The sequence below is a fragment of the Lolium rigidum genome, chromosome 1, assembly GCF_022539505.1.
Source record: "Lolium rigidum isolate FL_2022 chromosome 1, APGP_CSIRO_Lrig_0.1, whole genome shotgun sequence".
NCBI classification, from domain to species: Eukaryota; Viridiplantae; Streptophyta; class Magnoliopsida; order Poales; family Poaceae; genus Lolium; species Lolium rigidum.
The window spans coordinates 22,423,450-22,436,220 of NC_061508.1; the positions used below are offsets into that span (position 1 = coordinate 22,423,450).

Genomic DNA, 12,771 nt, shown 5'->3' on the forward strand with positions numbered 1-12,771 from the left:
GGGTGGGGGTTCTCGACTCAGTTATAGGCGCTCCGGATGGCGAGGACCAGCACCGGGCGGAGGTTCTCGACGGCGGCCTCTAGGGCGTTGCGTTCGCGCGGGGAACCAGGGGCGGAGGGGATTGGGTATTTGGGTGGGTAGGGGTGTCCGGCGGCGGCTGAATTTGGGTGAGGGAGAGATGCGATGCCGGCGCCGACGCCGGCGGGCATGATATGCGTGTGTTTTGCCCGCCTATTTTGGGAGTGACGTGAAAAGGCTCCCAAAATAATTGGCCCAAGAGATAGATTTGGTACGACTTGGTTCGTTGATTGGAAGATAATCCCACGTTAATTACGTCCCCTTTTTAATTTCTGCCCAATCAGCCCTTCCTTTTTTACAGGGACAGATTATTATTACTCCGTAAAACTAGGAGTCGTTGACTCACAAGTCTGCCCAATAATGCCACTAAATTTGCTTGCTCACCAACTAATTGTATCGCAAATTCAATTGGGGATTTGTTTCCGTCATTTGTGAGTCATCAAACGGCCAGAATTTTACCCTTAAGCTAGTTTTATGGTTGGTACAACATTGGTTGAAGCCAGCTCTAGATTGTTTGTTTTTTCCAGAAAATGAGTTAGAGTAATCTACATTTACATTGAAGCAGTAGGGCAATATCGTATAGTACATGTACAACATTCTTGAAGCTAGCTCTCGAGACCATTTTTCTCGAGAAAATAGCTCGGCTGTTCATCCGGTAATTATTACCTCTCCCTCCTAGACTCTTTGGCTACCCACGATTAATGACTCTCTATCGCCCTGCTTTTTTATTTCTTTTTCTCTTTCCAATCAGCTCCTATTAATACGGCATGTATTGGCGCTCTAAATTTTAGGGGAATTAATAGTCTGGCCTTCTATTACTCCAATATATCTGAAAAAGAGGAGGGGACTTGGATACCGACATAATGGAGAGAGCAGACCTTCCATGCATGCACATACTAAGATAGAGAGATCGCGAGGCTACCAAGTGCATGTTTACCATGCGATCTTTGTACGCAACTTTCTCTTCATCCTCATATGGTCCAACTATCAACATACACATGGTTTGATTTTAGTGTCGGTGTACTATGTGATGCCTAATATCCTATCACGTGGTTACATGCATATGGGTGCACACTCCTAATAAACAAATTCGTTTCCGGGAATTCGAATAAACAAACTATTTTTTCCCGGTCATCCATAATGTTGCGACGCCACTAGTGGCGTGGGGAGAAGATTCAATGCCACCAACATGATGAAACCTATAAGCAGTTTTCTGCTAACAGTTCAGCAGCAGTGGAGGAGAAGCATTAGTTGCTGCTGTGTATGGCTCAGTGTAGACACATGCATTCCCCGACGTACTATGCTCACAAGATCATCGTAGAACAAAACCAAACGACTACGCCAATCAACCTAGTATGTACCGTGGCATGCATGGTCGTACACCCTATATATCCTCCATCGATAATTGAACCACGGTTTTTAGTCGACGTTCGATGTGCAGCGGAAAACTCTTCATTTACGTCCATCGCTTGCATGCATCGCATCCTCCGTCACGTGCTCGGCATCGTCAATGAATACATGCTTGCAATATTACACTCCGTCACTGACACAAAATACTAAATCAACTCCCCTATATCCACAACTACACTTCGAGTTTGCACATGCAAAATAACAAAGAGTGGTGTGCCACTATAAGAGACGGGTTCCATGATAAAAGGTTGGGTGGGTGCCACTGTACGAAAGTCAAAAACTGAAATATGACCAAAACACAGAAAAGTACAAGTATGAAAAAGCCTATCTCCCATAGAGCTTTCCAACTCCCCCAAAATTGCATCCTTCATATCTTACATGCAAAAAGTACAAATGACACGTGGAATAATATGTAATAAGTATCTCCTACCATAAAATCATAACAATGCACATGGCAATGCCACATGGAATGCCATGTAATAAGTACTCCATCCGTTATGATTTAATCTACATTTTAGAACAAAATGAGACAAACTAGTGTTGCATTTAAGCTACATTGAAAATAAGAAGCGTCCAATAAAGAGAGCAAAATCATATCGTTTTCAATGTTGTTGTTGACAAAAAGCAAGAATGTGGATTATTTCAGAACATTTTTTAATGCTAGAATGTGACTATTTCAGAATGGATGGAGTATCCCCTAACATAAAATAAGAATCCTTAGCCACAAAAGAGGTCAAATTGTTACAAAATCAGGATCTAGTGTTATTTCATGCGTGCCCCCGACCCCCTCCGGTGGCCCTCGTGATGTCTACCCCCAAGCTTCTCATCGAAATTGTGCATTCCAATTGAGTTTGCTACTTGTTTGTGCACTTTGTGCATTCCAAGTGAGTTGTCTCCTGAAGCATCATGACGAAGGGTAGGAAATCTACACGGGTTCCTAATACGCATCACACAATGGTGGTTTAAAGATAAAGGTCACATGAAATCACCATTGTAGACAAAAAAAAACTACCGGTAAATGTCACGAGACTCATGCAACAGGGTTTCTCCTGAAACAACACGTGGAAGGGAAGAGAATCTTCCCCTTCTTGGATAAGGTCCTAATACAAGGATGATGTAAACATAAAAATCACCACTTTCCGGCAGAAGCTAGGGGTAGACATCACAGGGCCTACACAATAGGGTTTAACCCTGAAACGACGTGATGAATCATAGAAAATCTTCCCTCGGTTGCATGGAGTTCTAATATGGGTATATGAGAATTGTGTAAAGAGAAAAACACATGCAATCACCACTTCGACGTAAAGCTAGGTGGTAGAAGCCGAGGTTCACGGAATTGAGTTTCACATGTTTGATTGTTCGCATCTTCATACTATCTTTTTTTCGCATGAACCTTTGGTTTTAGAAGGGAAAAAATATGACCTTCATTTTGGGAATTTTTTGGTCAAAATTTAGATTAGTTTTGACCAAATTTAAATTATGTTTGAATTTCATCAGAAAATAGTCCAAACTTTCTTCAAGGTGATTGTATTTTCGGAACTCAACTGAATTAGCAAAATATGGTCGAGGCTTGTACCGTGGCTAGTACCACACACTAATGTACATGCACACGAGAGTCCCACCCATCAATTGCATGCTCGCTAGCTTTGATACTCCTAATTGGTAGAAGTCAAACACAAGCTAGGTTACTTTCGAGAAATACTATTAGATGAAAGAACAAAAATAGGCTCATGGTCGGTGATATATACATGAAAATAATCTCGTGTCATTGTGAAAATGTGTTTAGAAAAAAAAAACAAAATGAACCTAGACCATCCGTAGGTCTAGCCATCATCAAGACGACACAGGAATTCGTAAAAGACTTGGGCATACCCAGTTGATCAATACAAAAAAACATAGTTGGATTGATTTACTTTGGTTCTCAACAAGATCAACTAACTCGTGCGCTGTATGATCACCCACATGTCATCCTCGAGCCTTGGCATCCAATCGAATCCCCGCGTAGACAGTCCTTGCATGAAATTCCACGTATTCATGTATGCATGCGTCACGGTGTACAAATTGCTACCTCTCCCCGTCGATTTTGCTTCAGTATTGTCGTTCGACTCCTTATCAGATACTTTATATGTAACGATCACACTCTGTCCGGGCATAATATTTCATGATGACCTCTGTATGACATTCACGATGTCCTAGTGTGGGAGAAGTCGACGATCCACATATCGGATCACCGATGTAGCACACCCTCATCGGCGTGCTACATCCAGGAGCTCAACATATGGTGCGGTGAGGGTGTCGGAGGCCATCTAGTGCTTACCTCGCCTGTTGTCGGGGACGTCGATGAGGTGCCATCAGAGAGGCCAACATGACCGTGCCAAAGCTAGAGGGCCACAAGGTTGAGCGGGCACCATGCAACACATGTCGAGGTCATGCTCGAGATCGGTGGTGATGTTGCCGCGCTCGCCTGATCTAGTGAGCGTGCATTGCTTGCCGGGTCGGTTGGTTGGTTCGATGGGTTGAATCTGAGATGCCATTGATTTGTGTAGCTTGTGGTACCATGTCACATACTAGCTTTGGCATACATACTACTCCAAACCTCGCCCGAGGCGTATGATAGGCCCGAGGCGTCACCCGTTTTGGCAGCTCTCGGCCAAACCTCGCGCCCTCCAACTGTTGCTGGTCCGGGTCCGATCCGATCCATGTGGTGCCGCCGACATAACGACATGTGGCCCGGAGCCACCAAGTAGATCAAAGGTGCGGGCGTTGCGTCGGCCGAGGCCTTTGATTTAAATGCAACCCTAGAATGGCTTTTTATATTCTACTACTACAAGAAGGAACTTTTAAAAAAGAAACACTCAAGTCACGGAAATTCCATTTTGAAGCCAAGCGGGAATTTGGGCCCAAAATCACGATTATTCCTCCTCGACTTCCTACCCACAGCTCCTCGCGTTCCCCATTCCCTCGCCTACGCCGCCGGCCGGCCACCCCAGTTCTCTTCCGCCGCCGGCGCCTGATGTCTCCCACCCGCTCCGCCTCCCACTTCTATCCCGAGACCCCTCTGTCCCTAACCTCGCGCGGGATCCCAGCTCCGGCGCTTCATACCCGCCGCCTGTCGGGAAACCCAATTCCTCGCCACCTTACGGCGAATCTCCGGCGCCTTCCTCCCTGCCCAAGTCCTCCCTACGCGCCTCCAGCCGACCCTCAACTGCGCCGCCGCGAAACCCTAGGTCACCGACCGGCCGGCGTCGCCGCGCCACCGCATGGTCTTCCGCTTCCCCGCCGGTGCCTCGCATCGCCGGCCCGTTCCCGTGCGCGTGCCCTTGACCACCGGGTCCTCGCGTATGGTGGCTGTGGCTGCACGGCTCTGCAGCGGCATCGCCAGCGCCGAGATGTCGACCACCGCAGATGCTGCTCGAGGTATGAGTCGTGCCCCAAGCCGCATCCCCCGGTGCTCTTCGGGGCCCCGTGCTCTTCTCCCCAATTCTGAAAAATTGCTTCTTTCTTGTACATGCAGCCGGAGGAGATATGCGGGATGGGGAGGCGCTGCTGATGGTCGCCACCGTCCGCAGTGGTAGCACGACGCAGGTGAGATACTCCATCTGCTGCAGGAATTTGTAGCTTCGGGAAAAAAGTTGATCTTTATCCTCTGTGATTCAGTGCAGGAGAAGATGATGGAGGATGAGCACAAGCTGCTGGCTTTTATGATGGTATAGCCTTTTCTGATAAATGAGTTGGTTTGTTGATATAGCTGACTCTCCAAGCATTCCGTGATTGTGTTGTCTTATGTATGTTGCTCGGGTTATTAAGTAAATCGTATTGTTTAGTTTATAAGATGCAAACTGGGTTTGCCTCTTATGTGATGTACTCCCTCCGTTCCTTTCTATAATGCCTATTGTTTTTTTGCATTTGTTTCATATTATAAGGGTAAAGCTATGTTTATTTTGCAGAAACCCCCTTCCACCGATTTGCTTAAGTTCTAGAAATAAGGAAACAATCACGTAGCTGCTAAAAATCTGGAAACAATCAACGTACCTGCTAAAAACGTGGAAACAAATCTTGGGAGTCCTTCACGCCAGCGAATAACGGGGCAGGGGAGTACTTCACGCGATCTGTTTCCATCTCATGCGATCAGTTATGGCAAGTCCACGATTTCCTCCGATCTGATTTCGTTTGCTTTTTCCTCTCTCAGATAGGTAGGGGGTTTTCTGTTAAAACGATTGCTTGCGCTAATTTCCGTGCTAAAAATCAATAGGCATTATAGAAAGGAACGGAGGGAGTATTATACTACTGCCATATTAGAGTTTGGAATTAGCATCTCCAAGACACGCTTTGAAATACAATATTCCTCTAACTGTAATTTGCAGCTCCTGATATATGTATGATATTGCACATGCTTTTGCCTTGCCGACAATCTGCACAATTTATCCTATCTTCTTGATATGCTGATCTTAAGTCAGGAAGCGAGTTGGTTTTGCATATGTATCCTAGTGTAGCCGTGTAGGGAAGATGCAATTGGTGCTGTTTGGAGTGTTTTCAAAATATCACCGTTTGCTTTGCTGACCATTATGTTTTGTTTTTGTTTGCAGATAACGAGGAAGGCTAAAGGACAGCAGTGGCGTTGTACCTTCTTCGACTCCATGTGTTTGGGTGAGTTTTCTGGTTATTCGAAGAAGTTCTGCTGGTTTAGAATTTAGTGGCGGCGATCTGATTTCTAGTACTTGTATGGTTTGTTTGTGCCCAGTTAAAGTTGTTCTTCTACCTGCTAACATCTCAATCATATTTTCAGTGCATTGAGGATTCTTTGCTCAAAGGAAGATTTACGCATCCATGGCGATGAGGCATAAGAGTAGCCTCTCCAGTTCGCCTGCCCCCTGCCTTATTACCGCATCATGTAATTTCTCACTTTCTCCATCTCCCCCGGTAGGTCTTGTCAGCAGCATGCTCCATCAGGTAGTAGGGAGATTTTTTTAAAAAAATTATGACGAATGTGAATATGGGACGATTTCTCAGTACCAAGTTGGGGAGGCATGAATGTTCCAGATTGCTTTAATCTTGCTTTGCTTCGATGCTTGACTTCGAAAGCATGTCTTGCATATATCATATGGTGTTTCACCTGGAGCCTGGAATTAATGCCAACTTGTCTGTTGTATTTTATATTCCATTCGTTCTCATGGTCAGCTCAACAGCCGTAGAAAAAAATAACAAGTCACAATTATCCGCTTGTGTGATTTGTCATTCACCATATATATCTTACCAACCCTACCTAATCTGAAAAGTGAAGCCATGCTCGATTGTTGCCCTTGGATGAATATTGGCTGGCCTATTGCTTCCTAGGGTTAATTAGTACCTTGTCGAAATATTTGAGGTCAGACTAGTTAGGAATTGGTGGTATCGTGGCATGAAAATCTACAGTTGAGTGCTATTTTGGCTAGTCAGTTTTACTAGTGGTATTATGGAGCTTTCGGTTCTGAGTAGCGTTATTTTGGCTATTTTCTCCTTTGAGATTGAGATCTACAGGGCCTCAGCGTAATTTGCTTAGTAGAGTTTCTGTTAAGCTTTGTCATTCGTGTTGAATTAATTTGCAGACACCTTTTGCCCCTGGTCATATGTAATTTTTGGAACTACATGAACTGTCAAAGTGCTGAAACTAATGAATGTAGACAATAAGCTAACTTTGCTCGCATAAAGGCTGATATATCGAGAAAACAAGCATGCTATCCTTTTGCAGATGCACAGGTGCGGCTGTGATAAAGTCCAGACTCCAAATCATTGCAAGTTCTTGCTAATACATCTGCTATAGTGCTGACCATTGTGCTTTGTTCTTGTGCTAGGAGAAGCAGGAGGACATGAAGTATAGTGTACTGCTGGTTATCATGATAGCAGCCGTGCATATGCAGCAAGGCAAGGTGCGTCTTGGGTGACCTTGTTTTGTAATCTTATTATACGGGCAACAAGGTTGCTTTGCCCTTGTTCGCTTGCCTTACTCTCTGGTTAGATTAGATGACTTTTGAATGGGGATTGAGCTGTGTTGGAGTATGCATCATTTGATATCGCAAATTATTTTGCTGTGTGCAGGAAATGTCTAAAAAACAGGGGAGATCATGCCGAATTTTCTCGCTGAATTATTAATTAACTTACTACCTTTTCTCCTTGATAGAAAAAAATGATCTGGTTGATTTTTCTTCCTGTTTTAAGAAGTAGAACTACAGCTATCTTGCTAGGATTTGTCTTGTGTGATATTTAGGACTCATCCATATTTTGAGTATTGTGTAACTATGAGTGTTTGCTGACCATGCTCTGTTCTTGTTTGAGGGTAACGGGGAGGACCAAAGAATGGCATCGGTGGAATTGGTCTTCTTTGACTCCGGGTGCATAGGGTAGTATCTGGTTCCTATTTGCTGTGGTTTCTTAGTCTTGTGTGCATAGTTAGTTGATCATCTAGTGGCATCTCTACATGCCCATTGCTGGCCTGGAGTCTCCAGTTTTGACTGTTTTCACATCATTTATATGGCCTAGTAGTAATCACGGTAGTTGTTGTGGTGTACTCAAGTCAGAATGTGTTTTATTCAAGCTGAAAGTTTCATTTTGTTGCTGTTTGGTAGGATCAGTCTGTGTAGGTAGCTCCCATCGACCTGTTTGGTGTTTGATAACACTAGCCTGGGCTTGTTTGCTGATTTAGAATAGTTGTTTGAGGGGGTGCTCTTGCAATACATGAATTTCTTGATGTTGTAGTAACTTTGTTTGTGAGAATTAACCATTAATTGTCAAGTAATAATCATTCAGGATTATGAATTTACTTAGGAAGGCAGGAAGCGGGGTAGGAGCTGTGCACTATAACATTATATCCAAAGAAGAATTTACTTGTACATAGGTTTGATTCTGAGAAAACAAAGTGCAGTTGCTTGTGCTTGTGTGTGTGTGTGTGTGTGTGGAGTTGAAATAACAGTGTCCTTATTTTGCTGTTCTCTGCAGGTTCCTCTTGGTCTGGGTGCTTTTAGCCGACTCTGCCCCTGTCGCTGACCTGCTATTGTGGGTATGCGTTGTCCCGTATTTGGCGGTCCTGTTGCTTCTAGCCTTGTAAAGAGAAATACTGCCTTGTTGAAATATTTGAGGCCAAACTAGTTGGGAACTAGTGGTATTCTGGCATGAAAATCTACAGTTGAGTGCTATTTTGTCTAGTCGGTTTTACTAGTGGTATTCTGGAGGTTTTGGTTCTGAGTAGTGGTATTTTGTTTATTTTCTCCTTTGAGATCTACAGGGCTTCAGTGTTTACTTGTCCAATGTTAATACTGTTGTGAAGAAGGAAAGTAATTTGCTTAGTAGAGTTCATGTTGAGCTTTGTCATTCGTGTTGAATTATATTGCAAACACCATTTTCCCCTCGTCATATGTAATTTTTGAAACTACACAAACTGTCAAATTGCTGGAACTAATGAATGTAGACAATAAGCTAACTTTTATCGCATAAAGGCTGCAATTTCGAGAAAACAAACATGCTATTCTGTTGTAGATGCATGGGTTGCTAACTTGCGATAAAGTCCAGCCTCCAAACCCATAAAAGTTGTTGGTAATAAATCTGCTATAGAGCTAACCATTGTGATTTGTTCTTGTTCTAGGAAAAGCAGGAGGACATGCAGCAGCGTGTACTGCTGGTATTCATGATAGCGGCCGTGCATGTGCAGCAAGTCAAGGTGTATCTTGGGTGACCTTGTTTTGTAATCTTTATTAAATGGGCAACAAGGTTGCTTTGTCCTTGTTGTCTTGTGTTGCTCCCTGGTTAGATTAGATGACTTTCGAGTGGGGATTGAGTTGTGCTGGAGTATATATGCATAATTTGTTATCACAGATTATTTTGATGTGTGCAGGAAATGCCTAAAAAAACATGGGAGGTCAAGCTGAATTTTCTTGCTGAATAGTTAGTTCATTTACTATATATTTTTTCTAGATACAAAAAATCAATCTGGTTTGAGTTTTCGTCCTGTTTTAAGAAGTCAAATGATTTTTATTCAAGCTGCAAGTTTCATTTCGTTGCTGTTTGGAAGGATCGATCTGGGTAGGTAGGTGATAGCCGATTCTTCCCCTTGTGACAAGGGCCTTGTCGCTGATCCACCTGCAAATATGGGTCTCCCGTCTGTGGCGGTGGTTCTTTGTTTCGAGCCTTGTAAAGGGAAATTATATGAGCAGCCGAAATTGAAGTTGTAATAATAGTGTTTTCCTTTGTTGCAGTTAGACTTGTTGTTGTGTATGCAAATATAGCGTTTCAAGAAATTCAAAGTTTTTGACGCTGCTGTTAAGAAAGAAAGAAAGAAAGAAAGAGATGTTTGCTGTTGTGATGTTTGGCAGTGAAGTCAAGACTTTTAATAATTATATAGTGTAATGAAGCAAACCGCGTTTCGTTGCTGATTCCTTTTCCAATGGATCGAAAGAAAGCAGTCTGAGACGCAGCACGGCTATAGCTTCCCTCAAGGTAGCTTGGAGAAGAAAAAGAGAGAGATTATGGTACCGATGGATGGATGCGAGCGATCCGTGCGTACAGATTATGTTTGACAGTGAAGGGCCAAGTTTTCATGTTTTGCCTGCGTTCTGTGATTCGGTAACAAATGTCGGTATGTGTAGCACGGGAGCCGCGTCTCCACGTCCGTGCCAGTTTGGGTCAGTAGACTAGTTTTGGTTCCAACAAGGTTCTGGAGGGGTACGTGACTATTTTCATCATGGAGATAATTAATCCATCAGATGGTAAGAAGAAAAGACAGTCGAATTAGTTAGGTAGCGTGAAGAAACCGTTTATTATCCATGACAAGAAGAAAGAAATGTTGAATTAGTTGGTGAGGCGAGCTTTGACGATGGAGTTGGTGATGAGCGAAGCAAATGGATCGGTGTACCGCGAATTAGTAGCACGCGAGGCAGGCTGGGAGGATTAAAAAGGTGAGGAGAGAAAAGGGGCGCGCGAATTAAAATTAAAATTCTGGAGACGGCGCGCGCGGGTTAATTTGTCCACAACTCCCAACGACCTGCGGGTAAAAAAGAAAAAAAACTCGGAACGACCTGTGCACGTACACACCTGTACATCCAAAGTCAAAGCACGTAGCGGAAAAAAAAAAGGTTATGCAGTTTTGGTTCCGCGCGCGTGAGTATACCTACTTGGTCGCGTCCTTGTTGTCGCCCATGCATGCCGCGCTTCATTTCGCTCGCACATGAAGGCCGAGGTCCGTCTTCTCGTGACGCACATGCATGCCGCCTAATGGGCCCAGGTCCGCATCGCGCTGATCCTCCGGCATTGCGTCGCGCGAATCTTGGGCTGATCGATTCGGGTAAGACAAGAACTCGTGCGTGTTTGTGTGAAGGCAAGTTGAGGTGCTTATGAAACTTTGGAGTCGTAAACGGATCGGAGCCCCCCTATTTCGTCTCTGCAATTACCAGAGCACGAGACGGAACCCATCTACTACAACTGATATCAGACCTTAATTTAGGCAAAATATAAAACAGCATCGAACGCTTTCTTACCCGAGTTTTAAACGACGTGTGAATAGCTAGCGCGCGTGATCATGGAGGCCGACCACGAGTCAAGATGGCCGGACCTGCCGTTGGATCTGCTGGGCCTCGTCCTTGGGCGCCTTCCGTTCCTTGTCGACCGGATCCGCTTCGGCGCAGTCTGTCGCCGCCTCCGCTGCAGCATCAAGCTGCTGCCACCGTACCCGCAGCTCCCCTGGATCGTCTTACACGACGGCACCCTCTTTGACTTGTGCAACAACGTGCCTGTGTACCAGGTGCGTCTCCCCCGCGACGCCTCCTGCTACAGCGCCGGCGACAACATGCTCTTCCTCCTGCACGACGACGGCCGGTGCTCCCTCATGAACGCCCTCTCCGGCGACACGACCCACCTCCCCGAGCTAGCCGCCGTCCTGCGGAACGACGGTGTGGTCGAGGAGCACGTGAGGAAGGTGGCGATGTCCAAGTCGTTGCCGGACCACGGCCCCATCATCATTGCCCTCCTGTTCGGCAACATGGTCATCCTCTCAAGCTGCCGCCCAGCCGGCGAAACAAACTCGTGCCTGGTGGCCATGATCGCGGCGCCGATAGACGACATCTCCTTCTATCAAGATAGGCTCTACGCGCTTTCCGGTCATCGGTTCATCGCCTTTGAGCTCGCCAACGGCCGGTTCGACAAGCCAACGCCACCAGGCGACAGACCCGTGTACATAGCCGGCAACACAGTCTATATAGAAGGGCTTCACGATGAACATAACCTTATGCAGCAATATCTAGTCGAATCGAGTGGCAAGCTACTGGTGGTGATGCTGGGGATGCAACACATGTATAGCGACGACGGTGAGATGCTCAGTGATAAATACAGTGAGGAATGCATCTGCGAGGTCTGGGAGGCCGACATGAGCGAACGCCGGTGGAAGAAGGTCGAGGGAGGCCTGGGCGGCCGGGCGCTCGCCGTGTCCTCTCCATGCTCAAAGTCTCTGCTTGCCGCTGCTGACAGCCTTCATGGAGCTCGAGAAGACTGCATCTACTTCCTGTACAACCGGTTGAAGCTACGCTCTGGTGTGTACAACACGCGTACCAAGACGTTCGCGGCATTGCCGCAGGACCTCACGCCGTTGCTGCTGGAGTTGACGCCGCCAGTCGAGATCGACTATCGCCGTCCTTTGTTTACGCCCAAGAACAAGAGTGTGCGGTTTCCGGCATGGTTTTATCCCGATAATGTTACACCTACAGGTGGGACATATGGAAATGTTAGGCGTGTTGGTGGAGAAAGCCAGCCGGTTGGAGCAAAACCATGGAGGACATGCGCCACATTTTTCCCATTTCATCCAATGCAATTTGTTTGCACGGCGAATTGGATCCGTAAGTGGAGTCCCGTAAATTTTCCATAAGTGTAGTAGCACTGTTGGACTTTCTCCCATTTAATGTTTCATGTAATTCCTCATTTATTTTACTACTACATCCGTTTCAGAATATATGACATGTAACTTTAGTTTATAGTGAAAGCTTACTAAGTTGGACGGTTTGTGGATTCCGTTGAACCTATCAAAGAATAAAGTGGTATGCAAATATACTTTATGGCGGATCCAATGATATTACTTTGGTATAGTGAATCTTTATGTTTTTTCTCTAACATGAGAGGAAATCCAATCTAGGGTTCTCGTCTCCCTCACCGGCGATGTCGCCGGTCCATCTTGCCTTCGCTCAGGGCCGGCCCTATGTTTTACGGGGCCCTTGGACCAAGTCGATAAATGGGCCCCTTAACACTAATATATGCATGTAAGCATATCTG

At 45.4% G+C, this 12,771-nt stretch overlaps 1 long non-coding RNA gene across 1 annotated transcript; it reads left to right on the top strand.

The window, feature by feature from the left end:
- Positions 1-6,073: 6,073 nt before the first annotated feature.
- On the top strand, positions 6,074-7,384 carry LOC124669260. Its single transcript, XR_006992094.1, has 3 exons — positions 6,074-6,135; positions 6,275-6,379; positions 7,320-7,384. It is a non-coding gene; the product is annotated as an uncharacterized LOC124669260 (long non-coding RNA).
- The last annotated feature ends 5,387 nt before the right edge of the window (positions 7,385-12,771 follow it).